The sequence below is a fragment of the Podarcis cretensis genome (assembly GCF_951804945.1).
Source record: "Podarcis cretensis genome assembly, chromosome: 5".
NCBI lineage: Eukaryota > Metazoa > Chordata > Lepidosauria > Squamata > Lacertidae > Podarcis > Podarcis cretensis.
The window spans coordinates 57,648,625-57,674,402 of NC_137174.1; the positions used below are offsets into that span (position 1 = coordinate 57,648,625).

At 43.5% G+C, this 25,778-nt stretch overlaps 1 protein-coding gene across 4 annotated transcripts in view; it reads left to right on the forward strand.

Moving 5' to 3' along the window:
* SEMA4G (semaphorin 4G) overlaps nucleotides 1-25,778 on the forward strand; it is a 102,753-nt gene that overhangs the window by 10,536 nt on the left and 66,439 nt on the right. For 3 of the 4 annotated variants that reach the window (XM_079977424.1, XM_079977426.1, XM_079977425.1), the window contains exons 2-3: nucleotides 3,202-3,309; nucleotides 3,545-3,607. The exons of the other annotated variant lie outside the window; for it this stretch is intronic. The gene's annotated coding sequence lies outside the window, so the exon portion shown is untranslated. The remainder of the gene's footprint in view (nucleotides 1-3,201; nucleotides 3,310-3,544; nucleotides 3,608-25,778) is intronic. 4 annotated transcript variants of the gene reach the window in all.

Genomic DNA, 25,778 nt, shown 5'->3' on the forward strand with positions numbered 1-25,778 from the left:
GATATTCATCTGTACAGCTTAGGTACCCACACGTTAAAAGTCGAAAGAATATTGGAGGCGTGGTGAGGTGATCTTCTAGCTCATGAGTAGGGGACCAGTGCTCCCCCCCCCCAGTCCTGACTATTGGCCATTTTGGCTGATGAGAGTTGGTGTCCAAAAGCGTCTAGAGGGCCACAGATTCCTCACTGCTGCTCTAGCTAGTCAGTTGACCCCATTCAGATCCACAGTTTAGCAGCTTTCAAGCACCATTAGGTCTGTTGCAAACACACAGTCAGAAAGAGGTCTAGAGAAACTCTGCCCCAAGTATTCGTTTGTGTTTTTTATTTCGCTAGTTATATCTTTACCTAGTTGAAAGGAGGACTCTAGATAGGTGAAGTACAGTGGTACCGCAGGTTACAGATGCTTCAGGTTACAGACTCCGCTAACCCAGAAATAGTACCTGGGGTTAAGAACTTTGCTTCAGGATGAGAACAAAAATTGCGCAGTGGCAGCGCGGCAGCAGCAGCGGGAGACCCCATTAGCTAAAGTGGAACCTCAGGTTAAGAACAGTTTCAGGTTAAGAACGGACCTCCAGAACGAATTAAGTTCTTAACCCGATGTACCACTGTAATTAATGTACAAGATGACATCTCTGTATCAAAGTGTAGCACGTTTTAAGGGGTCCACAATGTGGCTCCCTTAGGTGCCACAAGCTTCTGCTTTTCCAAACTTTTATTACTTTTTTTAAATGAGGGGGTTTGGGACCTTTTTTTGTTGCTGTGAGGGAGTTGCCTGGTTTTCTAAAATTTTTGGTCTGGTTTTCATTTGTTATGGGGTAGGGTGGGGAAACGGGTTCTGAGCATTGCCCAATTTTCTTTTCTGTAATGGGTATTTCATGGTGCCCACATCAGTTCCTTAGATTTCCAAATGTGCCTGCAGGCCCAAAATTGTTGATTCCACAAAATACAAATCACTCAAGATGCAAATCACAGTATTTGTGTTCTGGAATTGCAAACAACTGATTATGAAAACTGAATATCTATTGTAATTGGGCGTGATTCCATTTGAAGTCAGACTGTAAATGAGATCCTGATTACGCTATTACACTCTCTCTTATGTTGTTTGCTCACTGTCTTTCATGCGTTTCGGTTACTGAGACTTCAGTGCCAACAGCACTGAAGCCCTCTCTGAACAGGAGAAGCTTTTATGTGCAAGTCTCCCCACCTCCCAGCGTCCTATCAATGTTCAATTCTCTGAGTGGTTGATCTGACAGCAGTGACTTCAGCTAGTGGTACAGATTACTGGTAGTCTTTTGAACCACAATGTTGTCTTGTTAGGGTTTCCAATGGTTAAAGGGTAACCTCTTGATAAATAGAAGAGAAAACATAATATATACATCTTTCTGGGTGAGTTTTCACAAAATGAAATAGTGTTTGATATTCTCTGAACTTTGGACCTGAATGAAGTCCACTGTCTAGCTTAAATGAAGTCCACGGTCTAGCTCTTACTGCAACTCTGTTTGTCATGTGATAACTGCAGTCATCACATGGTTATTTGCTTGCGTGTAATGGTGTATTTACCGTTTTATCACCTCTGCACCATACATAACAGTGGCTATATCCTTGATCCCGTGATTAATGGATCCATTCTACTCATTCTCTCAGACTTTGGTATCTGCTAGTCCAAATTAAGCCCTGACATGCATACTAAAGCCAACCGTTTGGGGAAGAAAAAAAGATTGCCAAGGTACTTCAGGTCAGGGGAAGCTAACACGATGCCTTCCAGATGTTGTTGGATTCCCAACACCCATCAACCTCAGCCAGTATGGCCAGTGATCAGGTATTATGGAAGGTGTAATCCAACAAGTATGTAACCAAGCATGTAGATAGGGCCAGAGCCAGTCTGAGTGTGTGGTTGCAAAGCCTTTGTGGAGGATTTGCTCAGTGACCCATCACTCTACCTGATGTTGCAAATTACAGATCAGCAAGCAGCGGTTCCATGTGGTAGCAAGCTTTTTGGTGAAGGACCTTCCCAACTGACTTAAAACATCTGTGTACCCCACCCCGATTGGCTGCCCATTGGATCCTCCAGGGCTTGCTTGGCTACAAGGTTTTCCTGTGATCTGGAGTGCTCCTTTATTCTGGCGTCTCTTCTGACCACTGACTCGTCTCATGGCCCCGAGTCATTTCAGGGTTGGGCCGTGAACAGCAACAGGCTGACACATGTTCATGTGCCAGTGGATAGTTGGAAGGGATGAGTGACATTAGTTCTCTGCTTACAGGTGCCATGCCTTACTTGGACTAAATTGGGGGCATTAGTATGTAGCTGATCTTAAAAAGAGGATTTTCCATCCAGGAGTGTGCTGTCCTTAAACTAACTGAAGAGCGTATTGTTAATCTTTTCCTCCCTCCCTGCAGGTCTGAGCTTTTAATTGTTATAAGCTGACAGAAATTCAACATGTGAAGTATTTCTCATTATGACCCTAATACACTGGGAAGAGCTTCACCTTTTAAATTTCAGTTTTGTAGGCTGCTGTTCAAAGCCTCAGTCATGGGGGAGGGAGGTGGCAACCCTGTTTTGTACACTTCATTGTGGCAAGCCCACGTTCTTATTTAATTATGTCACGATTTCCGGTGCTTACCAACTTTCTGACAGCTTCCTGCTTGTGTGTTAGACTGAGTGGAGATACAGCATTTAGAATTAAGGGGGAATTGGGAAAACACCCTGAATAAATGTTGAAGAAGCACCTGAGTTTCACTGGTCAGAGTTCTGTACCAGGAAGCAACAGGTCTTGGTGTTGCTGATAGGATTCCCTCTCACTCTCCTTTCCAGATTTTTTTGCTGTTTTTTTTTCCATATGAACCTTCACAAGTGCTGGAGGCTGCTGATTTTCTCCATGTTCAGCGTTCCTGTGAATTAAGAATTGCTGGAGGGTGGAGTGTGGCTTTTTTCAGTGGAAGAAACCCAGTTGCAGAATGCTCTCCAAGAGAGGCCCATTAAACATATAATGTTGTCAGGTTTTGACTTGCCTTCAGAAAAAAAACCCTTCATCAGTTTACATAGGCATTTCTAGGCTATTAGTGGTTGGGCCTCTTTTTGTTTTATCCTTGTTTCGTATTCCTCAATGGTTTTATTTTTAAAAAAGAGAGAAATCATGTTGCCATGTAAAGTATATACAAACAGAACTCCAGAGTCGTCTCAGATCATTATTTCTTTTAATAGGAAATACATATAACAATCTGAAACACAAATTGGTAACAACAAAGAAAAACATCAGAGCAACAAGGAGTATAATACAAGCCTGAGCCTGGACTGGAAAAGGAGTGAAAGGTAAATATTTTCAGTACATTTTTAAAGAGATTCTCTATTTAAGATGGGGTGAGAAACTTCAGGTCTGTGGTCCAGAAGTGAATGTGACCCTGTGGCTGAAAAAGGGGTTTCATCCCTAAATTAGAGGATGTTGTCTGATGATTATAAAAATAAGGTTCTGTGCTTTGGTTTAATAGATCTTAAAAGAACCTCTTCTCTTTGATAGTTGCACTAATAATCTGGTTTCCTTATACAGGAACAATTTAGAAGCATTGAAAAATTAGCACCTGTCCATTGAGAAATCTGCTCTGGTCTGTTGGTAAGTTTTAATGCCTCTACCAGAAAACAGATCTCCAAACTGTTTGTTACTGTTTTTTTTTCCAAATCTCCAATGCTCATTTTACCCACTTAGGGTTATGTTATGAAACACTGACTTTTGCAGATAAGAAACTCCCAGATTTGTAATGTCATTTTAAAATAATATTCTCAATCCAGATCAGTGCACTTGTTTTAAAGAATTTTCTGTACTTCATATTGCATCAATGAATTTGTTTATTTACTGTTTTACTAGTGGATATGATCTAGTCCAAAATAAGCATGTAAGTTCTGCTGCTCAGAGTGCTTCAATTGAATCTGTTAGCTGCTTTGATTTCCATTTTGTTGGGAAAAGCTCTGCCTGTAATGTTAGATTCACAATTTAGGATTTTTTTTAAAGTTAGGTATGTTAAAAGAGATTGTCATTGAAATTTGGAGGTAAAGGAGTTCTTGAAATGCTCAGTGGCTCAAGATAATGATGAAACAGCCTATTATCCAAAAGAGCATTAGTATGCATCTTGGTGTAAAGTATTTTATAAGTATTTGGTGTGAGAAAAAAACCTGATGGCAAAGTATCTTTATTGAGTAGGAGAACAAGTATCCTTGATGTCAGCTTTATATAATTGGCTCTTGGTACCTTATATAAACATTAATTATAAATCTGAAATGAAGTAAGATTTTTTTTAAAAAAACTATTTGTTTTCAATTTTAGATGCTCTAATGACTTCTGAATGTTGCTATTATAGTCAAGCTCATGCTGAGATGTAAGACTTATTTTGCTTCACCTCACTAACGCAGTGCCAAAGGTTGACCTACTTTCTGATGACTGTGTCATTGTGCCCTTGCAGGTTCCACTTCCTAAGTCTCAATAATGTATATTATTAAACAAGCCTCTGCCTTGCTGGTATCCTATTATCTCCCATACCTTGTCATTATGTGCTAGGCTGGAGCATACCCATCAGCTATGCCCCTGGAACTCTTGGGATTTTGTGTAGAATCTGGCACAGAACTTGGGTTTCTTGATATTGACTTTTATGTATTTTAAATAAAAATGGTTTTCTAGTTCTCATGGTTAAAAGCAACTAAGCCCCCAAAGTGTTCGGGTAGTGTCAAAAGGCAGCCTAGGAAATCGATCAGAGGACTGATTCTTCCAGGCTTGAATCTGTGACCTCTACTGCCAAGCTCCCTTACACACCTATGGATCTTAGCACCTATGGATCTTAGCACCTGTACACCATCCTTATGCTACATTATCACAGTCTCCCCTGCCTCTCTGGGGTAATGTGACAATAAATAGGATAATCTTATGTCTACTGCACTGAGCTCCTTGGAGGAAGGGAGGGATGCCTATATGATGAAAAAAATTATAACATCCTTATGGCTAAATGAGCCTTGAAGTCTAATGCATTTCTAGCTTGATGTTTGTTAGAAGTCAAATCACTGGGGCTTCCTTCCAAGTAAATGTGTGTTTTTGATTTAGAATCACATATGTAATTCAGAAGTCAGGGCTGTCATGCCAGCTTATTTGCTGGTGGATATAAATGGTTCAGATATTGGAATACAATATTCAGGGAAAGCTGTCTGTGACCAAGAGACAGCAACTGCTGTTGTGCGGTCCTTTGTAAGGAGCTATGATTGCATATTTTAGATGCACAGAAGTCTGCCCAAAGAAATCTTTGGACACTTTATACTTATACTTCCACTCTGACTCAGAGATCATTGATACATGGAAATGTCAGCTATCAGACTCTGTGAGACTTCATCCTGGTACAAAAGGCAGTGCTAATGGTTCCCAGTGCTATTATGCTGCTTCTTGGCAAGCATACAGATTAACCTTCCATGTGACACTATTGAGCAGGAGTAAGAGGTTATGAAAGTACATAAATGTTAGTCTTTGGGAACCCAAATTCAGTGGCCCTTTTCTTTCAGCTAACATTAAGCAGGGTTTTAATTTTGTTGTAATTTTAAATGGGTTTTTGATTGTGATTATTGTAATTAGGGTTGTTAGCTACTCTGGGCTCCCATGGTGGGCTATGGGGAAGAACGGGATGGAAATGTATGGGAATAAATAGCTATTTTTGGGATACTTTGAAGCAAGGCTACTGCATCATGATGTTCTTTGGGTGGGACTGAGTAAGGTCAATTATAATGGAAGTTTCCTTCCTGGGGTTAATAACACTTAGGGAAAGGGAGCATCAGGATCATGACTGGAGGGTAAAAAACTCTTCTTGTGCATCTGAGTCGTGATCTTGATTTCCCCCATTCTCCTGCTGCATCTTTTATTGGAATGAAAAAAACTAGTTAAAGGCAAATCATACATTTAACATTTCAGCTAGTTTCAGTCTTGTCTTCTGTTTGTCCACATATGCAGGGTATTATGCAGTAAAAAGAGAGAGCTGAATTCATTAATCAGGATAAAATATGCAAATTAAGAAATGTGCACAAAATACAGAGTATCTGCAAGAAAGGGCAAACAAGTGAAGCAGGCCATTAATATCTTGCTGTCTGACAGCTAGAAATTCTACTGAGCCCCACTCTAGCTTTGGAAATTTCACCCCACAGTGCCTATTTACTTTAAAGCCCATATTTCAAGCCATAAGGACTAGAAACTTGTTTTGTGTTTTTAAATGAAAGCTAGAACTCTTTGGTGTTGGATTCTGTGCCTTCTGCTTTGTGGGGTGGGTGTGCATCAGTGATCTCCCAAGGCAGGTTTTGCGTTGACTTTATTCAATTCCAGTTTCCTTAATATTTCTACAAAATAAAAAGTAGCACCTTAAAGACCAACTAAGTTAGTTCTTGGTATGAGCTTTCGTGTGCATGCACACTTCTTCAGATGCATGCACACGAAAGCTCATACAAAGAACTAACTTAGTTGGTCTTTAAGGTGCTACTGGAAGGAATTTTTTTATTTTGTTTTGACTATGGCAGACCAACACGGCTACCTATCTGTAACTTAATATTTCTGTTGTTTCTGCTTTCCTTATGAACTTTTTCTCATTCTGTATATTTCATGGTTAAACTTTCCCTCTGGCAACATTTGATAGAGAATTGCCCTTTTTTTTTGCCATGGTTGGCAGTTCTTCCCTTTAAAATAAATATCTATCCTAGATGTCCTTCCACTTTTGCATACTGGGGTTTGTATGCAAAATCACTTTTGGTCTTGTTTCAATAGTTTTGTATAGCAATTCCAGATTCCAACTTAACAACAGCACTATCTGGAAACCTGGACTTGGCATGGTACAAATCAGGACCTGCTATCCTGCTCCAGTGCTTGGACTTTTCAGTGTGCATATGCTTAATCCAAGCTGTCCATAAGAGGGGAAAAACTGTTGCAGATTAAATTTCTGTCTAAAACGCAGCTGTGTGAGGCTGGCCTTAACTTATTCTGGCATACCTCTGTTGCTTATACTATTTGAGAATGCAAAATTGGTTAGTGTGTAATCAAGCCCCCTGAAACTTATCATGTCAATAGTTAATACTGGTGTTGGTATGCTCTTTGGTCATGGCAAGCGTCTTTCCCCCCACCCCATTTCTGATTTTGCTTAATGGTCTTTGCCTAACAACTGCTCCCAGCTACTGAAATTTGTGTTGCATCCCACTTGTCTTGGTGGAGCTAAAGGAAACCATTGTGTTTCCCGCGAATGGCCAGAGAAAGTTATAGCAGCCTGAAGGGTTGTAGCTGGTAGACATTAAGCAGCCCCCAAAACTGCTGTTGTTTGGGGGCATTGGTACTGCTTTGCTTTGCTTGTTACTGTGTTTTTCTCCCTTTGCTCAACTGGTACGCTCGGCAATAAAGCCTTGTCTCAGTACTCACAAGAGATCTGACAGTGTAAAAGCAAATCCCGTCAGATACTTGAAACAATAAAAGCATTTGGCATTGCTTTGTCTCTAGCCTGCACTGCATTATTTGGTTTGTTTTTGAGCATTGATGCGCTGCTTTTCCAACAAATGTTTAAAGTGGCTTGCAAAAAGAAAGGAGAATAAAACATGAATAGTATAAAATGATACAACTGGGTAAGAACATTGAGAGTTTAATTAGCAAATAGCCTCTACCAGGAAAACATGGTCTCTTGACACAGCAGCTGACAGCATCCAGACTCTGCCTGTCTTGGAAGAGTTGGATGGGACATTCCCTTGACGAGCTGAAAAACTCCATCAACTCTCAAATGTGTGGTAAAGACTCAGGACAGGGCAGAATCCCAATAGAAGTGCTGAAAGCCAGCTTCACTTCCTCCCTTATGATGCACCTCCATGGTATTTACCTGCAGTGTTGGGAAGAAGGATCTGTGCCACAAGACATGCATCTCTCTGCTGAGTACTGTGGGGAAAGCCTTTGCCCAAGTAGTTCTCAACAGATTTATGCTCACTTGCTGACAGGGTCTATCCCAAGTCACAATTTGGCTTTAGAGTTTGGAGGTCAGTCAACATGATTTTCTCACTGAGCCAGCTGCAGGAGAAATGCTGAGAGCAGAGACACCCATTGCACATCCTTTTCATTGACCTTGTTCAACAAAAAAGGACTCTTCACACAGCTCAACAAGATGATCAGGTCTTTACAGGAGATCATGCATGTCACTGTCCAGTATGATGGTTCATCCTTGGACACCTTCCCTATAAAGAGTGGAATGAAACAGGACTGTGTTCTCACCCCAGCTCTCTGTTGCTCTCCTATGCCATCAGCTTCCATTGAAGGAGCAATGGTGTCTGTTCAACCTGGCACATCTCTGTGCCAAGACAAAAGTGTGGCATGTTCTTATCTGAGAGATGTTGATTGCCCTTGGTGCAGCCTTGACAGCGCACTCTGTGGGAGCTCTGTCAACCATTTTGCCCAAGCCTCCATGGAGTTTGGCCTCACCATCAGCCTGACAAAGGCCAGCAACCTGAATCAGGATGTTGCCAGCACTCCATGCATCAGCATTGGTGACCACACATGACATGAAGGCTGGCAACATTAACCCTGCCATATGGGAATCCCTTGCGGACGATTGTAGGGCCTGGAGACAGACAGTCATGTTGTGCATCCACAGCAGTGACCAGAGAAGGAATGACTGTCAGGAGCAGCGCAGAGAGAAGTTTGACTTCACTCCCAAAGATCTACTCTTCCATTGTCTCCTGAGACAGATGGATGCTTACAACTCATGGTTTACAGCTTGAGGTGGGATATCTGGAGTGAAGTTGTACACTATGCCTATAATACCAAGCTTTTGGGATATGAGCTGGGATAGCTCAGTTGGCAGAGCATGAGACTCTTAATCTTCAGGTTGTGGGTTTGAGCCCCACATTGGGTGAAATATTCCTACATGGCAGGGGGTTGGACTAGATGATCCTTGTGGTCCCTTACGACTCTGCAATTATATGATTATATGATTCTGCTTTGGGTCTTGACTGACCTAGGTTTTGCTTATGTGCCTGTTGGGATTGTTGTTGAATTCCAGAAGTCAGGCAGGTGTTTTGTGCAGGTCAGATTAGTTGGTGGCTACTGCTTTTGGGCTGGAATATGTTGGCCATTGAGATTATTTTCATCCATTTTCTTCCACCAATATCTGAGTATAATAAATATAGTTGGCCAGCATAGATCTTGATTTTCTGCTTTTCATGGATTCCCAAAGATGAGGCAGGATAGTAGGTGAGGAAAATAAATTTGGAGCAGTTTTGGAAGATCTCAGAAATATAATTTTTTGCATATGTGTGTTTGCAGATTTGCATGTGTAATAAAACTGGAGTATGAAAAGACTGAAGTTGGCTAAATTGGTATGTGAACCTTATCCTTTTGCCTTTCCCTTAAATCTTACCAGGGAGCAACCCATATGTAACCTGCAGAGCAAATCCAATTTCCTGTGACTCTGATACTAATGGGGGATGGGGTGGACAGTGGCTGTAAATGTCACTGCACCCTGGGCGATATTTTATAATCATAAGATGAGCTTTTCCCTTGACTGAACTTTGATGGATGACTTATTCTAATCTTTTACGTAGTCAGATAATCTCCCCTCCACTCCCCTCTGCTGGCATTAAAATGAAAGATTTCTAAGGAGTAAGGACTGGTCTGCCAATCCAATCCAATCCTAGGGTGAGTTAACTTCCCAAGATTGCAACAGTTCTGGGTAAAAATTTAACCAGACCTTTATAGCCAATTGCTTGATTGTCCAGACCAAAAGCTACGCACTGATCCCAAACAAATGAGAACCTTGGAAACTGCTGTAATTACAGCTTTACAAAAACACAGATTCCACCATCTGTCTTCTCGTAGACCCTAGATGAGGAAAAGGTAAGCACAAGGGCTAGGGTGTCCACTGCTGATCTTGCCTGTGTTTCTCTTGGATACCTCTCACAGAAAAGGAGGTTGTTGACTCTGCCCTGCTGCGATGGTTAAATTTTAGTCAACATTTGTGTTTGCTTTGCGATAAGGGAGGGCCTGCTCTGAGGTTTTTTCTCTACAGGCAAGAGCAGGCTGGGTGTTCTGTCTACAGCCAATCACTTTCTAGAGGAGTAAATAGGAAAGGTAACAGAGTTCACTGCTTATTTGCTTTTTAGAAACCCAATGCTGCTTTTGCTTCATTTGTAACCAATAAGGTGGCATGATTTCCAACTATAGAATGTCTGGGTTGAAGTGCATTCTTTCATCATCCTAGTTTCTTTTTCATGTATGGAGCTAAGCTTTGCCCAACCTGTCTCAAGGCTCTTTAACGTGAACATTAGGAACCTGTTTGTTATCAGATTTCTTCTTACTTCAGGTTATATGCACAGTTTGGAGTATAAATGCGGACAAATGAGGAAAAGACATAATGGAGCATAGTAGCAGATTATGCTTTCTTAACATGGAAGAGAAAAGGGGTTAGTTTGTGAGTTTTGAGGAAAACAAATGGGGGTCACCCTAGAGTTCTTAAATTATTGGTATAGGAACTCAATAGAAGCTTGTTACAGCCATGCGGTCTGAGCTGCGGCAACCAGCTCAAACCTCCTCACATGGGAGCTGCTCTGTGGCTAACCCTGGCAGGACAGCTTACTCTAGTATTAACCCCTTCATGCATGCTGGTTATATGATGTTGGTTATCTCATATGTATATTTGTGTATTGTTACCGGAAAATCCGAGGGCTCTCTTGGACAAATGAAGACACCAACCAGAGCAATTCAGAGCAAAACAGCAGCCAGTAGGCTCGGTCTTTATTTAAGGAAAAGACTGTCGCGACAGGACTCCCACCGCCCACGAGGTGAAGCAAGATGGAAGCCCCGAACAAAGGACAACCCTAACTTTTATTAGTTGCTGCAAAGATTTATTGGAAAATAAAACCCCTAGGTGGCTCTCACCTATGGAAGCAAAGGCCTTAAAAAAGCTTAATATGGAATCTAACTGGCCAAAATATTGGGAAATTCTGGAGCAGGAGGGAGATAAAGTGAAATTGCAAAGCTATGAGAAACTTAAGGATAAGGTGCGAGACTGGTTACATTATTTTCAAATAAGAGAGGCCTATCACTTGGACAGGAAAATTGGTTTCCAGGTGGAAAAATCAAAGCTGGAAACAGAATTGTTAGAACCCAATGCTAAGATATTGTCGAGAATGTATAACCTGCTGTTGAAGTGGAATACTGAGGATGAAACGGTAAAATCTGCTATGATAAAATGGGCACAAGACGTTGGTCATAACATTATGTTTGTTGACTGGGAACAGTTGTGGACCACCGGTATGAAATTCACGGCATGTAATGCCTTAAGAGAGAATATTATGAAAATGATATATAGGTGGTACATGACCCCAGTCAAACTTGCAAAAATCTACCATCTGCCCGATAATAAATGTTGGAAATGTAAAGAAACTGAAGGGACATTCTTTCACCTTTGGTGGACGTGCCCAAGGATCAAGGCTTTCTGGGAGATGATATATAATGAACTGAAAAAGGTATTTAAGTATACCTTCTTGAAGAAACCAGAGGCCTTTCTTCTGGGCATTGTCGGCCAATTGGTGTCAAAGAAGGACAGAACTTTCTTTATGTACGCTACAGCAGCAGCAAGAATACTCATCGCAAAGTATTGGAAGACACAAGATCTACCCACTCTGGAAGAATGGCAGATGCAAGTAATAGACTATATGGAACTGGCTGAAATGACCGGCAGAATTCGAGATCAAGGAGAAGAGCAGGTGGAAGAGGACTGGAAGAAGTTTAAAGTCTATTTACAAAAACACTGTAAAATCTTTGAATGTTGAGGACATTGAAAAGGAAAAGAAGGGGTTCTAGTGACTGAGTTAAATAAGAGCACAAAGGGAGGGACCAAGAATCAAAATGAACAAAGATTGAGCTTGCTGAACTAATTATTACATAGAATACAAGATCGGGAGGCGGGTGGAAGTAAGGAAAATAAGGTTTTGAAGGTTACAATTGGAAAGTGAGTTTATTTTTATGTCAAAATCTTCTTTTTTTTCTTTTTTTGTCTATGTTTTCTTTTTTTTTGTAATGTTTGTGAAAATTTTTCTTTTTGTAATGTTTGTGAAAATATGCTTTTTTGTTCTTTTTTGTGGAAAATGCAATAAAAATTATTATAAAAAAAAATAACTTTTATTAGTTGCTAATCCCCCAAGCTACACCCCCAGAATTACATCATATTTACATCATGATTACATTAAAATTGGGAGGAGCAGAGGAGGGGTTACACAGGTAATCCGAGTGTCCTGACACCTGGCCGGAGCCTCCTCTCCCCCTCCCACATGAGTCATTTTAAAAACAAAAGAGAAGGGCGAAGTTTCCTGCCCCCTGAGGGGAATCCGATCAGAGTCCTTTGTGAGAGTCCGTGCGGAATACGTCTGAGCCCATCACGATGGCCATCAAGGTGGTCATGTCAGCTGGGAAGGGCTGCAGAGTACGTGACCGCTCGGTCAAAGGATTATGGCTGCCGTGCATCAGGTCACCCCCCTTCGATAGCCTTTGTAATATGGAGTAAAATAAAAGTGGTCCGATGAAAATCCGAGGTACGACTGATTTTTGGCGAATTTATAAAGAATATTGTCCTTGTAGTTCAAAGTACTTTTGCCTTTCGGAAGTAGCTTGCTACATTTTGATTAGATCAGTCACGGTCAATTGAACTCGGAAACATTGTATTGAGAGCTGTCAAGAGGTGAGGGGAAAGACGCTTGCAGCCTGCAGTACCAGCGTGGCTGCCGCAAGGGGCGCTGTTCGACAATGTTGATTGGCTGAGGCGGCCGCTGTTTGACCTAAAGTTCAGGCGGCCGGTCTACTCGCAATAAAGATAGGGCGATGCGGAGCGCTATAGCAGAAAGCTGTCAGGTTCGCGCTTCCTTATTTATGGAAGGCTTTTAAGAGATGGCCCTCTAAAGGAACACCTCTAGGGTTAGGGAGGGGAGATGCGTGCGTGTGAGTATGGTGCTTGTGTGAAACACGTGTTAATGGGGGGTGTGTGATTTCCGGCGACAGTTCCCCCCTTCGGAGATAAGATTGCGAAGGTAGGAAAAACCGTGCAATCCTTCTCTCCGCACAATCAATAAAAGTTTGACATGTCATACCTAGTGTCCAGATTCTGGAAGTTCTTTAGGGGTCCCATTTCAATGGGGGTCGACTGGGTCCCGGGTATTGGCGGCCTATAGGTGGTAGTCGACCGTGGGTGAAGGGTTGGAAGGCAAAAGCTGCAAGTTTGACAGCACATCGGGAAACAGTGGATTGCACAGCAAAAGACAGCAATGCAGATGGTTACAGTGATCAGGATCAGAAGTCCGTTTCCCAGGAGCTGTTTTATCCAGCCAGACCCCGGCAGCCAGCTCCACAACTGGGTATCTGACAATCCTTCATGTTGTATGTCTTTAAGCTCGTCGGTTAATTTATGGATGTTATTAAGGTGTCCAGTAATATTAAGGGTTTGATCGGATACGTGTGTGCAGCACTCGGTTCCGACAAGGGCACAAATGCCTCCTGTCGAGGCGAGAACGTAGTCCAAAGCAAGGCGGTTCTGTATCGCAGTCTGCCTGACTTCCGTTAATTCTGTCAGGATAGATTGAGTAGCGGCATTGGACTCCTCCATGAAATTTAGTAGGATGTCCGTTAATTTAAGGATGTCGACGTGGTTGGAGCCGGCTCCATACGCGGGAAAGAGAGCCCGACCATAAGTTTCACTATTGCCTGCCACGTCGGAGAGTTGTGATAAGTCCTTCGCCCTCTTATTGCGTCTCCTTCCGGGGGGTAGATCTTGTGTGACCCGAACTCCAGGTAAAATTAGTCCGAGGTAGCAAGTGCCACGGGAGTGGGGGCTGGCCCATACATAGCCGCGGTGGCCACAAACCCAGAACAACCCCTGTAGGCACGAGTCTATGCGGCCAGTGAGGAAGGTACGGAAAAAACACTGGGAGACCGGGGAGGGACTCCAGGAGTCAGGTAAGCTCATTACGCGTTTCCATGCAGACATTAAGCTGGGGTGAATAGAGGGGTTGCCCTGGTGCCATAGGGTAATCCTGCCGTTTAGAGCAATATCAATGGTGTACTTACAGGTGCTCTCCCCGATGGCCTTGTCATTCCCGCTGAACTTCCGGCAAAGGTCACCCGTTGTGGGTCCGGTTAGGTAGATGTACTGGTGGGTCAAGTTCACGGCAGTCAGATTCCAGTATTGCACGTCAGCGGAGAGATGTTGTTGCAGGGTGAGGGGTACTCCTCTAAAGGAACACCTCTAGGGTTAGGGAGGGGAGATGCGTGCGTGTGAGTATGGTGCTTGTGTGAAACACGTGTTAATGGGGGGGGGGTGATTTCCGGCGACAGTATCAATTAAAAAAAACTAATAAAACACAAATATTTATTTGCCAGAGGGGTATAACACAACAGAACATTTAAGCACACAGATAGGTGCAGACTGCTACTTGTCTCTGTTGACAGTACTGAGCTAGATGGGTCCAGTGATCTGATTCGGTATAAGGCAGCTTCACATGTTCAGCCTCGTGGCAGTGAATGCCATAGTTTGTAAATACCTGTTTTTTTATTGGTTAAACTATGCATATAGTTAAAGAATGGGTATTTACAAATGAGACCAGATTTAAGGCGCATTGCCCCCCTTCACAGATGCATTTTATAATTAACCCCTGCCTTCCAAGTTATATAGGGCACATTCTGACTGATCATAATAGAAAATAGCACAAGGAGGTGAGGTGATGGTGCACTTAATATCTTATGATCTGTCAGTCTTTGTATCTCAATTCCTGGTAAAGGTAAAGGTAAAGGTACCCCTGCCCGTACGGGCCAGTCTTGACAGACTCTGGGGTTGTGCGCCCATCTCACTTAAGAGGCCAGGGGCCAGCGCTGTCCGGAGACACTTCCGGGTCACGTGGCCAGCGTGACATCGCTGCTCTGGCGAGCCAGAGCCGCACACGGAAACGCCGTTTACCTTCCCGCTGGTAAGCGGTCCCTATTTATCTACTTGCACCCGGTGCTTTCGGAGGTGCTTTCGAACTGCTAGGTTGGCAGGCGCTGGGACCAAGCAGCGGGAGCGCACCCCGCCGCAGGGATTCGAACCGCCGACCTTTCGATCGGCAAGTCCTAGGCGCTGAGGCTTTAACCCACAGCGCCACCTGTGTCCCTCAATTCCTGGTGCGTTCACACAAATCCTTGCACCTTATTAAAGAGATATACAACTTGCACAAATGGTTTTGCATTGTCTTTGCTGGGAATCGTCTCCTCTTTCCACTTTCTTATCTGAGTGAAAAGCTCTATGCACCAAATTAGTACCATATGCAGCTAGCTGTTTTGTTGTTATTTAACAGAACCTACACCCTCACTACTCCACTATCCTGTCTCACTGTCTCACCTCTGGTTTTGATTGAAATTGCTGTTGATCAGTAGATTGCCACAAGTCCACAATTTTGGAAGCAGAAAGCAGGGCCATATTCAGGAGTATTTTAAACACTGTGGGATTAAACTGACATGAAATGCAGCAAGTGATGGTGTGAACACAGCCTTAATTTTTGGATGTCCTGTTCCTTAATATCTTTTATGACCATGAAACTTTCATGCTGAACCTGACTGCTCTCTGTTGTTCTGGGCAAGGTATGAGACAATGGAATCATGTGAGCAGCACATATGGATGCCAGATGCTTGCAGCTTTTCTAATAACTGGATTTCACAGTGTCAGATGATGAATGAGATAGATGTGTAGAGTAGGAATGGGGAACCTGTGGCCCTCCAGATGTTGCTAGACTACAACTCACATCATCACTCTCATATTGGCTATGCTGGCTGGGGCCGATGAAGTTTTAGTCCAACAGTACAGTGGTACGTCAGATTACGAACCATCCTACTTATGAACAGTTTGGGTTATGAACTCTGTAAACACAGAAGTAGGTGCCATGGGTTGCGAACTTTGCCCCGGGATACAAACATAATCCGCTTCCGGGGCCGTGGGAGGCCTATGTAGGGAATGCTTGCTTTGGGTTAAGAATGGACTTCCAGAACAAATTAAGTTCGTAACCCGAGGTACCACTGTATATTGGAGGGTCACAAGGGAAGCGTGGTAGTTCAGTGGTAGATTATCTGCTTTGCATTTAAAGGGTCCCACATTCAATCCTTGGCATCTGTAGGTAGGGCTGAAACTCTACGAAGCTGCTGCCAGCCAGTGGTCTTCAAGTGGTGGGTTGGGTCCCTTAGTGGGCTACAGTTTGACCTATGGAGAGTTGCAACATTAATATATGATGCAAAATTCACTTGTGGGGCCCCAAATGCAGGTTTGAGTTAAAGGGGGTGTCCCCAAGTCCGATAAGCTGAAGGACTATTGATGTGAAAAAATACTGAGCTAGATGGAGCAATGGCCTGACTGAATAATAACGATGTTCTCCACCTCTGGCATAGACGTTTTGGTTAAGTGCTCTGCAGAATCACAGTTCTGACAAATAGCAACCTAGGTAACATTTGAATTTGGAATCCCTGTTCCATGAGAGCAGGTGGGTTCATACAATACCTATACCAAGTACAAAAAGCTAGCTTGACTGTTCCAAAATGGAGTTTGGGAACTTTTAATACGGATGTGACATCCCTATTTTAGAAATCATGGTGTTGACAGGTCAGGATCCTCACATGTCACATCAAGTCAGAGAGAATAATTACATAGTTTTTCAGGTTCTCTCTGCTCTTTCATGACATTTGCACTAAAAATGATGAGCCCAGGAGGAAGCTTCAGGTGACGCTGTTGGATCTGCTTAATGTGCCGTTGGCTCAGAAATGCAAAGAGGATTTCTTGCTAAAACAAGTGCTTGGCTGACTCATCCAGGTGATCATCTCTATATGAAATATTTAAATTGCAGGCAGGAGCCATGTGGGTTACGAGTTCACTTTTGTTGCCTTTTTGCAGTTGTGTGCTTGAGAAGGGACTGTTATTGTTTCTTGTAGGAGATTGTTCTGCCAATAAACATGTTCATCTTGTTTCTGGCATCGTAAATGGTTGAACAAAGGCTGGTTCATGTTGAGCTGTACATGTAAGAACTCAGAAGGTGGTTACTGTCTTGCTTTAAGAATTGCCTTTTGTTTCCTCACAAAAGTCTTTCATTTTTCACTCTGCACACATTGGCATGATTTGCAGAAACCAGACAAAATTTGGATCAGTGCGGCTGTGTGGGCTCCCAGAGAGGAACTCATAGCAACTTTGCTTCATCCTAGTCTACATTGACCTAAGCCCAAGGTTTGACTTAGTGTTTCATCTGAACTGGGGCTCACAGCTAAACTGTCTTCTCACCATGAGCTGTAACCAAAACAAACCTTGGTTACAGTGTGTGATTAGTGAGGAGAGAGCTTAACCACAAGTCCTTGGTTCAGACAACATACCTAGTCAAAACGTGGCTTAGTGTGGCACAGAAGCAAAAAGGACCAGAAAGCGCAAAGCAGTAATGAGCTCCTCTTATGGAGCCTGCATACCCACACAGTTTCAGTAAGCTAAAGTTTGACTTAGCATGTTGAGTGAACCTGGCCATTGTGAGACCAAACCTTGCTGAGGATCCACTGTATACTATCAACCAGCTTGGATTGGTTGTTGTTTAATCATCTGGAGTGCCCAGATGTACTATGCACAGTGAACAATGACTGTAGGTTTTGCGTGAAGGTTGGATCTTGCTTTGACCATATGCATACACAGGGAGAGGTGGGGAAATGGCCGCCTTGAGCCAGACGGTATTCTGCATTTTGTCCTTGGGCAAAGAGCTAAAGTTGAAGGAGACGGAAGTCCTGATGTTTTAAGAATATTTGTACTAGTATATTATAGTAGCATTTATATATTATGTTCAGGGCATATGGGGTGTTAGGAGGGAGGGGTTTTACCTCTGGTGGGGGACACATCGTGCTTCTTCTGGGGTAGTTTGTCCACCTTCGACCCCCATCCTGCACTCAGCAGGAACCTGTGGCTCTTAGAAGCTGTGATTCCTAGAGATGACAGCGGCCACACCATCTAAGAGAAGGAAAACTCTGATCCTAAACCTTCGCTACCTTGTGGGATATCTTTGGGAGAATAAAAGGCCAAGGAGTAAATCAGAGTGGAGTACCTAAGACGGTTGGATGGATGGCGTCTTGTATGCCTCCTTCTGGCAACTCCTGCAGCCAAGCTGGTGCCAAACTTATTGCTCTGCTTATCTTTGGACCACATATGTGAGGCCAGGAGGTGGGTCTTATTGTCTGGGCAGCCCAGGACATCCATACACACTACCCAAGCTTGTGTCTTGGGGAGGTCACTGCTAACATAGTGGTTTGTCTTCACCCTCAGAGGTGCACCCCATTGTCTCTCGAGACAAAGAGATGCCAACAATATAGTACATTCTAAGCACTGAAAGGGACGCGGGTGGCGCTGTGGGTAAAACCTCAGCGCCTAGGACTTGTCGATCGCTTGGTCGGCAGTTCGAATCCCTGCGGCGGGGTGCGCTCCCGTCGTTCGGTCCCAGCGCCTGCCAACCTAGCAGTTCGAAAGCACCCCCGGGTGCAAGTAGATAAATAGGGACCGCTTACTAGCGGGAAGGTAAACGGCGTTCCGTGTGCTGCACTGGCTCGCCAGATGCAGCTTGTCACTCTGGCCACATGACCCGGAAGTGTCTGTGGACAGCGCTGGCTCCCGACCTATAGAGTGAGATGAGCGCACAACCCTAGAGTCTGGCAAGACTGGCCCGTATGGGCAGGGGTACCTTTACCTTTACTTTAAGCACTGAAAGCACTTCACATATCTCAGCAATGTGGGAAAGTATTATTTCTGCAGTGTAGAGCAGCCTTTGCCAACTTGGTGTCCTCCATTGGACCGCCATTCCCTTGGGAAGCTGTAATCCAAAACACCTGGAGGACACCAGGTTGGTGAAGATTGGTGTGGGCGGATGCTGGCACCAAGCGTACACCTGAGACACCGAGTACATGCCAAGAGGAGATTTGGCTTGTGGACTTTTCAGCTGGCATTCTCAGCCACCATAGCACATATCCAAAATGTTGTGTATCAGATGATTTTTACCGAGTTGGATCTGCTGCACAGATACTTGTTTGCCCTTAGACTACAGAGGAGTACTTTGGGATGGTCTCACGAAACATACATGAATATGATGGACTCCTGTAGTGCACTCTTGCCCATAGAGTGAGTGACCACCAGTACAAAACTAAATTGTGAGACAAAGCACCTGACCATTATGAAAGGCATGACATCTTTAGCAATATAGTAATGCCTGACTAAAATCCAGTGGAAAGGACGTTCATTACGGGACATTTCATTATTTCAGAACTCCCCCACCCTCCACCCTCCTAGGTTCCTTTTCTAAAACCTTTCAGCATCTTGTTTCCATGTTCCTTTTCATAGTAGAAGAAATATTTGCCACTGGGTAGGCTGTTTGCAGCAAGCCTGTCTGAACAAGGTGTAGGTGTTTGGTTTACACATTGTTGTTTTTGTTTGTTGAAGGTAGCAACCCCCCAGAGTAAGCGAGAACCACGTTTAGTTTGCTAAATCGTGATCTCCTGTTCAGAATCTCTTTTCTCATTAGTTGCTTGAAATTAACCAACAGTTCTTCTGATGACAATGGAGTTAAGCAACGTGGAGGAGATAATATTTTTTTGAATCAAAGCCAAACCAAGCACATGGAAATGAGGCAACAGCATTATGTTCCAGTAAATGGCATTTAATACCTGCTATACCAGCATAAGGGCTGTTCTGTTTAAAATCGGATGCTGGTGAGTGTGGTTGGACCTGCCTTGAATCAATATTTTCCTGTTTTGATCCATGCTAAAGGTTCTGGGTTTCAGTGAGCCTGCAACTGGGAATGGTTGACTAATGACATATTAGCCATTTGAGCCCTGAAGAGCACTGTGGTCTTGGATGGCAACCCTGCTCAAAGGCCCTGTTGGACAAGATCATATTGCTTCATCTTCAGTCCGGGGACCTTTAAAATTCTCAATATCAATATGTTCAGGCTGATTTATCTGCTGTATGTAACCCACTAGGCTTGCTGCTTCATGGTTCCAGTCTGCTGTTCCTGGTTATAGTTTGTGTGCTGGATATCACTTCCTCTCTGGTCTTGAGCCAAATCTCACCACAGCATCCACATTTACATTTGACTTTCACCTTGCTCCCTGTTGCTTGATCATCTGATCCAGACGCCCTATGTGCTTCACACACGACACACCATTAACCTGTCGATGCTTCAGTTACAGATGACGAATACACTCTGCTTGGGTATAATGGCTTCTCCTGTGTGGGAACAAGACTTGATATTCTAAGAAGCCGGTTAAAATGTAACCTCAGAACTTTCAGTTGCAGGAGAATGAGGGGTGTGGCAGAACATGCCTAAGGAAGTGCTTTAAATATGCTTTCGTTTTTTATTTGATATTTGATAATTGAAATGAATACAGGAAGAAAGAATTGGCAGTTTTGTGAAACGTTGTATATGCCATAGAGTTTTGGTAGCAGTGAAAGGACTTTTGGGTTAACGTTTCCGGAAATGCTGTTACTCAAGCATAGCCATATTGCACTGCTTCCTTATCTATTGTTTTCACCAGTGTCAAACTTTTTATATACAAGGAAGTTGGGTGATTATCCATTACAGGGTTTTGCCTGCTTTGGTTACAAAGGTGTGTCGATGTGGATAGGTTAAAGTGCAGGCACTAGCAAGCTATATGTATAAGGGACAATCTCAATTTCATGACAGTTGTGCCCAGGGGGTTGCTTTAATTTTTTTGCTAGAGTGAATTGATAAAATAACCATTCTGTAGGTTTTGATGTTAAATCTCAGTATAGGGCAGCTGCAGTCTGATACTACTGCCATATGCATACATGCCAACACTTAGGAGCAGTGTTAAACTCCATTTTACATGCTGCAGCTGTTAAGATGCGAAATGCTGATTATAGGGCACTTGTGGTATTATTGGAATAGCTTTTAAGCGAATGGAGAAACAGTACCCCCCCAACTTTTAAATTAGTTTGGGACAGGCTATTGCAGAATAAATAGGTACAGCAGGCAGAGAAGACCTTTCTGAAACATAAAATAGTGGAGGAGTTTTGGAAATTAGCTCCACTGAGATCTTTAGGGCCATTTTTGTATACTTGCAACACTCTTTTGTTTATCTGCAAAATGTTAGAAGACATGATTTTAAGCTGCTGAAAGACAGGATGTTGGATCCAGTAACATACAGTTCCTCTTGAGAACCTTATAATGTTTGTTGTTTTGAAGTCTGGCAAAGTAGTAATACTGTGTTCTAGGGCTGATACATAGCTTCTGTTTTCCAGATGGGTGTTTGGTGGTGGGGAGAGGGATGGGAAAGAAGGAAGAGAGAGATTGAGATCAAGCGGCTTGCCTGAGGGCACCCAGTGTATTCACAGGTGAGCCAGCTTTTTCTTCAGCTTGTTTTCACAATTGCTTACTCAAGTTGAGTTATAAGCAGTAATGTGATACTGCTGCAAACAAGGCAAAAGGGTCCTTTGTACTGCATTGTATGTAATATTGGGGGTGGGGTGGGTGCACAGTCATCTACATAAAATTGCCTGTTGAGATGACTCATTCCATGCCGTATCCTGTGATCAGTTGCTATTCAGCACTCTTCTTCCTGGATGCTGTTTTTTAGTTTCTTGTTTGCACCTTATTAAGAAGGTAGAAATTTTTGAGCAATTTGTCTAGACAGAAGCGTCCCTCTTCCTGCCTATTGCATTCCTGCTACTTTCAAATTTCTAGTCCTGATGACCAGGCTCATTTCAAAACCAGAAGGCAGCAGTATTAAGGAAGGTGATTCTCCATCACTCCCAACTTCTGCTTTTGCTTCCCAAGAAGGGCATACAGTGGTGCCTCGCAAGACGAAATTAATCCGTTCCGTGAGGCTCTTCGTATAGCGGTTTTTTCGTCTTGCGAAGCAAGCCCATTGACAGTTTAGCGGATTAGCGCTATTAGCGGTTTAGCGGCTTTTAGCGATCAGCTGTTAAGCGGCTTATCAGCGGATCAGCTGATAAGCGGCTTAGCGGCTTAGGAAAAGGGGGAAAAAAGGGGAAAAAACCCGCAGGAACTCGCAAGACATTTTCGTCTTGCGAAGCAAGCCCATAGGGAAATTCGTTTTGCGAAGCGCCTCCAAAACGGAAAACCCTTTCGTCTAGCGGGTTTTCCGTCTTGCGAGGCGTTTGTCTTGCGGGGCACCACTGTAGAAGCCTCCAGCCTGCTCTTCTCATATTTAGACCCTTCTTAGCATGCCGTCCCTGTAATGTGGTTGCTGACAGGCATGTGGCTTTCTGTGCTGCCATATGATAAGCCAGGATGACTTGGGGAACTGATGGATGGAGCCAGCCGGTAACTATGTTGTGAACCACATCCCCAAATGCTTGCTTCATTAAACTCTAGCTAGTAGAATAAACCTCCTAAATGTCCTCGGTCCTCAAACCAGCAAACTAGAGCAAGCAGAATTCCTGTGAGAGCATTCTCTCTAGCACACACCACACACAATACGCAAAGCAGCGTTTATATTTGATAGCTCTTTTCCTCTTCCTGCAAACCATGTGGGTGTAGCTTTGTTTCTGTGCAAATACATTCATTCATTTGCATGCTTCCTTCACACTTAAAAAAACAAATTGGCTGGCTGTCCTCTTTTTAAGACCTTAGGAACCACTGGGACCTGGCTGCTGACAGAACAGAATGGAAATGCAGGCAGCTGCTTTTAAAATCCAGTACATGACATAGATGCTGTTATGCATTAACATCCTGTTCTACTTGTGGTGGTCCTATGCAATATTTAGGTAGATTAAGCTCATGGTCAAATGCAAATCATCCTTCTTAATACTAGCTGGCCATGTGGGAAGTTCACATGTCTAAAGATGGGAAGGCAGACTGGAGGAGACTTAGAGCCCTTGCACCAAAGGTTAGGGAACCTGTATCTCAGCAGGTGATGTTGGACTACAACTCCCATCAGCCCCAGCCAGTGTGGCCAGTGATCAGGGACAATAGAAGTTGTAGTCCCAGCAAGGACAATAGAAGTTGTAGTTCCAGCAACATATGGAGGGCCACAGGTTACTTAGCTGTGTCTTTCCAGGAAGCAAAAATAGAGGTGGAGTCCCCAGCCACTGGGGAAAGAGGAAGGAGGAAGAATATACTTTTTTAAAAAAGTCAAAAGAAAGCAGACAAACAAAGAAGTCCACCTAAAGCTTTATGTTACAGAGCATTTGATTTCAATATTGTGGCCTTGATACCCCAGAGATGAGCTTTTGCAGCTTAGGGGCTTAGCATGTCTCTTGAACATTCCTTCAGTTTAATTTGATGTTTCTCCACATTTTCATGGTCAGTGTCTGGAAGGTCTAAATGACAGAAAATTCCTGGGCAGAGGTTGGGCTATATATAGAGGTAGCCATTGGACATCATGTGGGATTAAGGTAATGGGAATAATGCTTTAAAAACCACTTGCAAACATGCTCCAAGGGTAAGGAGGGAGGGTAAGGTGATGACAGGCAGTAATAGGTGCCTTCCACAGCCATCTGACCATCTTGGAAGCTTGCAGAACCAATTTTCTTCCAGAGCTTGCACAGGGAGAGAAAAAGGTGCGTAACAGGTGCCATGTTTGCTTTCAAACTGTCGCCACTGCTCAGAAAATGTTATACAGCCTTAAACTGATTGGGGTCAAGGAGGTTTGAAGATGGCCTGCTCTCATATGATCTTGTCTACTTGTTAAGATCTTCAGAGGAGGTTCTGCTCATCATCCCACTTCTATTTGGTGTTAGGTTGAGAGCTGACCCTGTTGGGCAACAGAATGAAGCAACCTGCCTAAATGTAGCACTGGGGACGAAGGCAGGGATTGGTGTCTGGTGCAACAAGTTAAAGGGTTGGCCTTGGGTTTGGAGGGGGGGATTTGAGCGCTGCTTCAGGCAGCAAAATGTCTTGAGCCAGCAGTAGCTAAGTTGATCGATGGTACAAGATGAGAGCTTTCAGGCAGCAGCTTGGCTGAACAGGTTTTCTTGGTGGTGACTAGGCTGCAATACTTCCTTGGGATACCGGCATGTATGTTTGTTTTTCTGGCATTTTATAAACCATTGCATTTGGCAGGCTTTTTGTGACCCCCCCCCCCCAATTTTGGATTGTTGTAAGTTAGTTCTTGGTGTTTGTGAGTTTTGTTGTTTGTTGTTTTTTCGTTATTTTGTCATTTAAAATTTTCCTGTGAGCCACTTCAGGGGCCTTTAGACAACAAAGTGGCATAGAAATGCTATGATAAATAAAATTAATACCTGTCAACACCATGAGAGGGAGAGAGCAGATAATGGGGAAGCTTGCTGAAGGGAAGGCTTCGACTTAACTGCTTTAGGCAGGAAATCACTTTGTACTGTTTATCGCTCACTGAACTGCAATGGAAAGCCATAGGTTATGATCCAGCTAAAGTGAAGCCCTTTTTCTGCCCCATTGATTCTAACCAGAGTGATTTCAGCATGTGTTTAACTCCTCCTGCTGAAGACAATGGGACAAACTTTGGGTGGATGATAACCATGGTCAAAACAAAAAAAATTCCTTCCAGTAGCACCTTAAAGACCAACTAAGTAGGTCTTTAGGTGCTACTGGAAGGAATTTTTTTTGTTTTGACTATGGCAGACCAACACGGCTACCTATCTGTAACGATAACCATGGTGTTTACCCTTGGTTTTCAGTTTGGCTATTGATAAATCTCTACTGCCAGGCAAGTAGAGGATCAAAAACAAAAGCTTCACTTTCCAATCTGTGGCTTGTTAAACACTTTTAAGATAAGGATAATTGGCCTTTTGCTGTAGAAGGTCATAAAATAAGTACCTTACCCTAATGTCTTACTGCGGAGAGCATTTGTTGACTGGTGTTGTGGGTTTACACCCTTCTTTCAGAGCTTAGGCACTGGTTAGGCTTGGGCCTTACCATTTTCAGGATAGTTCTGAAAACACCTGTGCTATTGCCTTTGAGTAATGTTTAGTCCACCCATAATATAGAGCATGGTAGAGCATACACTGTGCATCTCAAAGGTCCTAGGTTCAATCCATGGCATCTCCAGTTAAAAGCTTCAGGTAGGAAATAATGGGGAAAGGGCTATGCCTCGGAACACAGAAAGCCACTGCTAGTCAGAGTACTGTTCCAGATGGAAAAATAAGCTTAAGAACATAGGAAGAGCCTGCTGGATCAAGCCAGAGGCCCATTTAATCTAGCATCTTGTTCTCAAAGATGCTTATCAACCAGATACTTATGAGAAATTTGAAAGCAAGATCCGAGCACAACAGCACTCTCCCCTTCTGCAGTTTCAACTGGTATTCAGAAGCACACCCTCCCAACAGTGAATGGAGAACATAGCCATCAGGGTTAGTTGTCATGAGGCATGTGGTGACTTAAGAAGGTGGGGTGGTCCTGGCAGGATCTGTCAGAAGGGGAGGAGGAATGGGTAGAAATTATTGAGTCTGTTGGTGGGAAGGGGTCTGGAGAGTCTGCTGCGAGACTCCTCTGTCCAGCTGCTGCTGAACATCCCCACCCAGCTGCTGCTGAATATCCCAATGGAGGAAGGAGAGTAGCAAGCCAGCCATCACCCCACCTCCAGAGTTCAAGATTGCCCGGTTGAATGCATTGAAGTGAGAGACCAAGCCCTTGTTTTGTCTGTCCTGAAATTTACAACGGCCTGCTTAATTGAATGCCCACTGGATTCTAGTGTTAAAAAATAGGGAGAAGACCTTTGCTCTGTTCACGTTATCCATGCCACGTCTGTCACTTCACCTCTC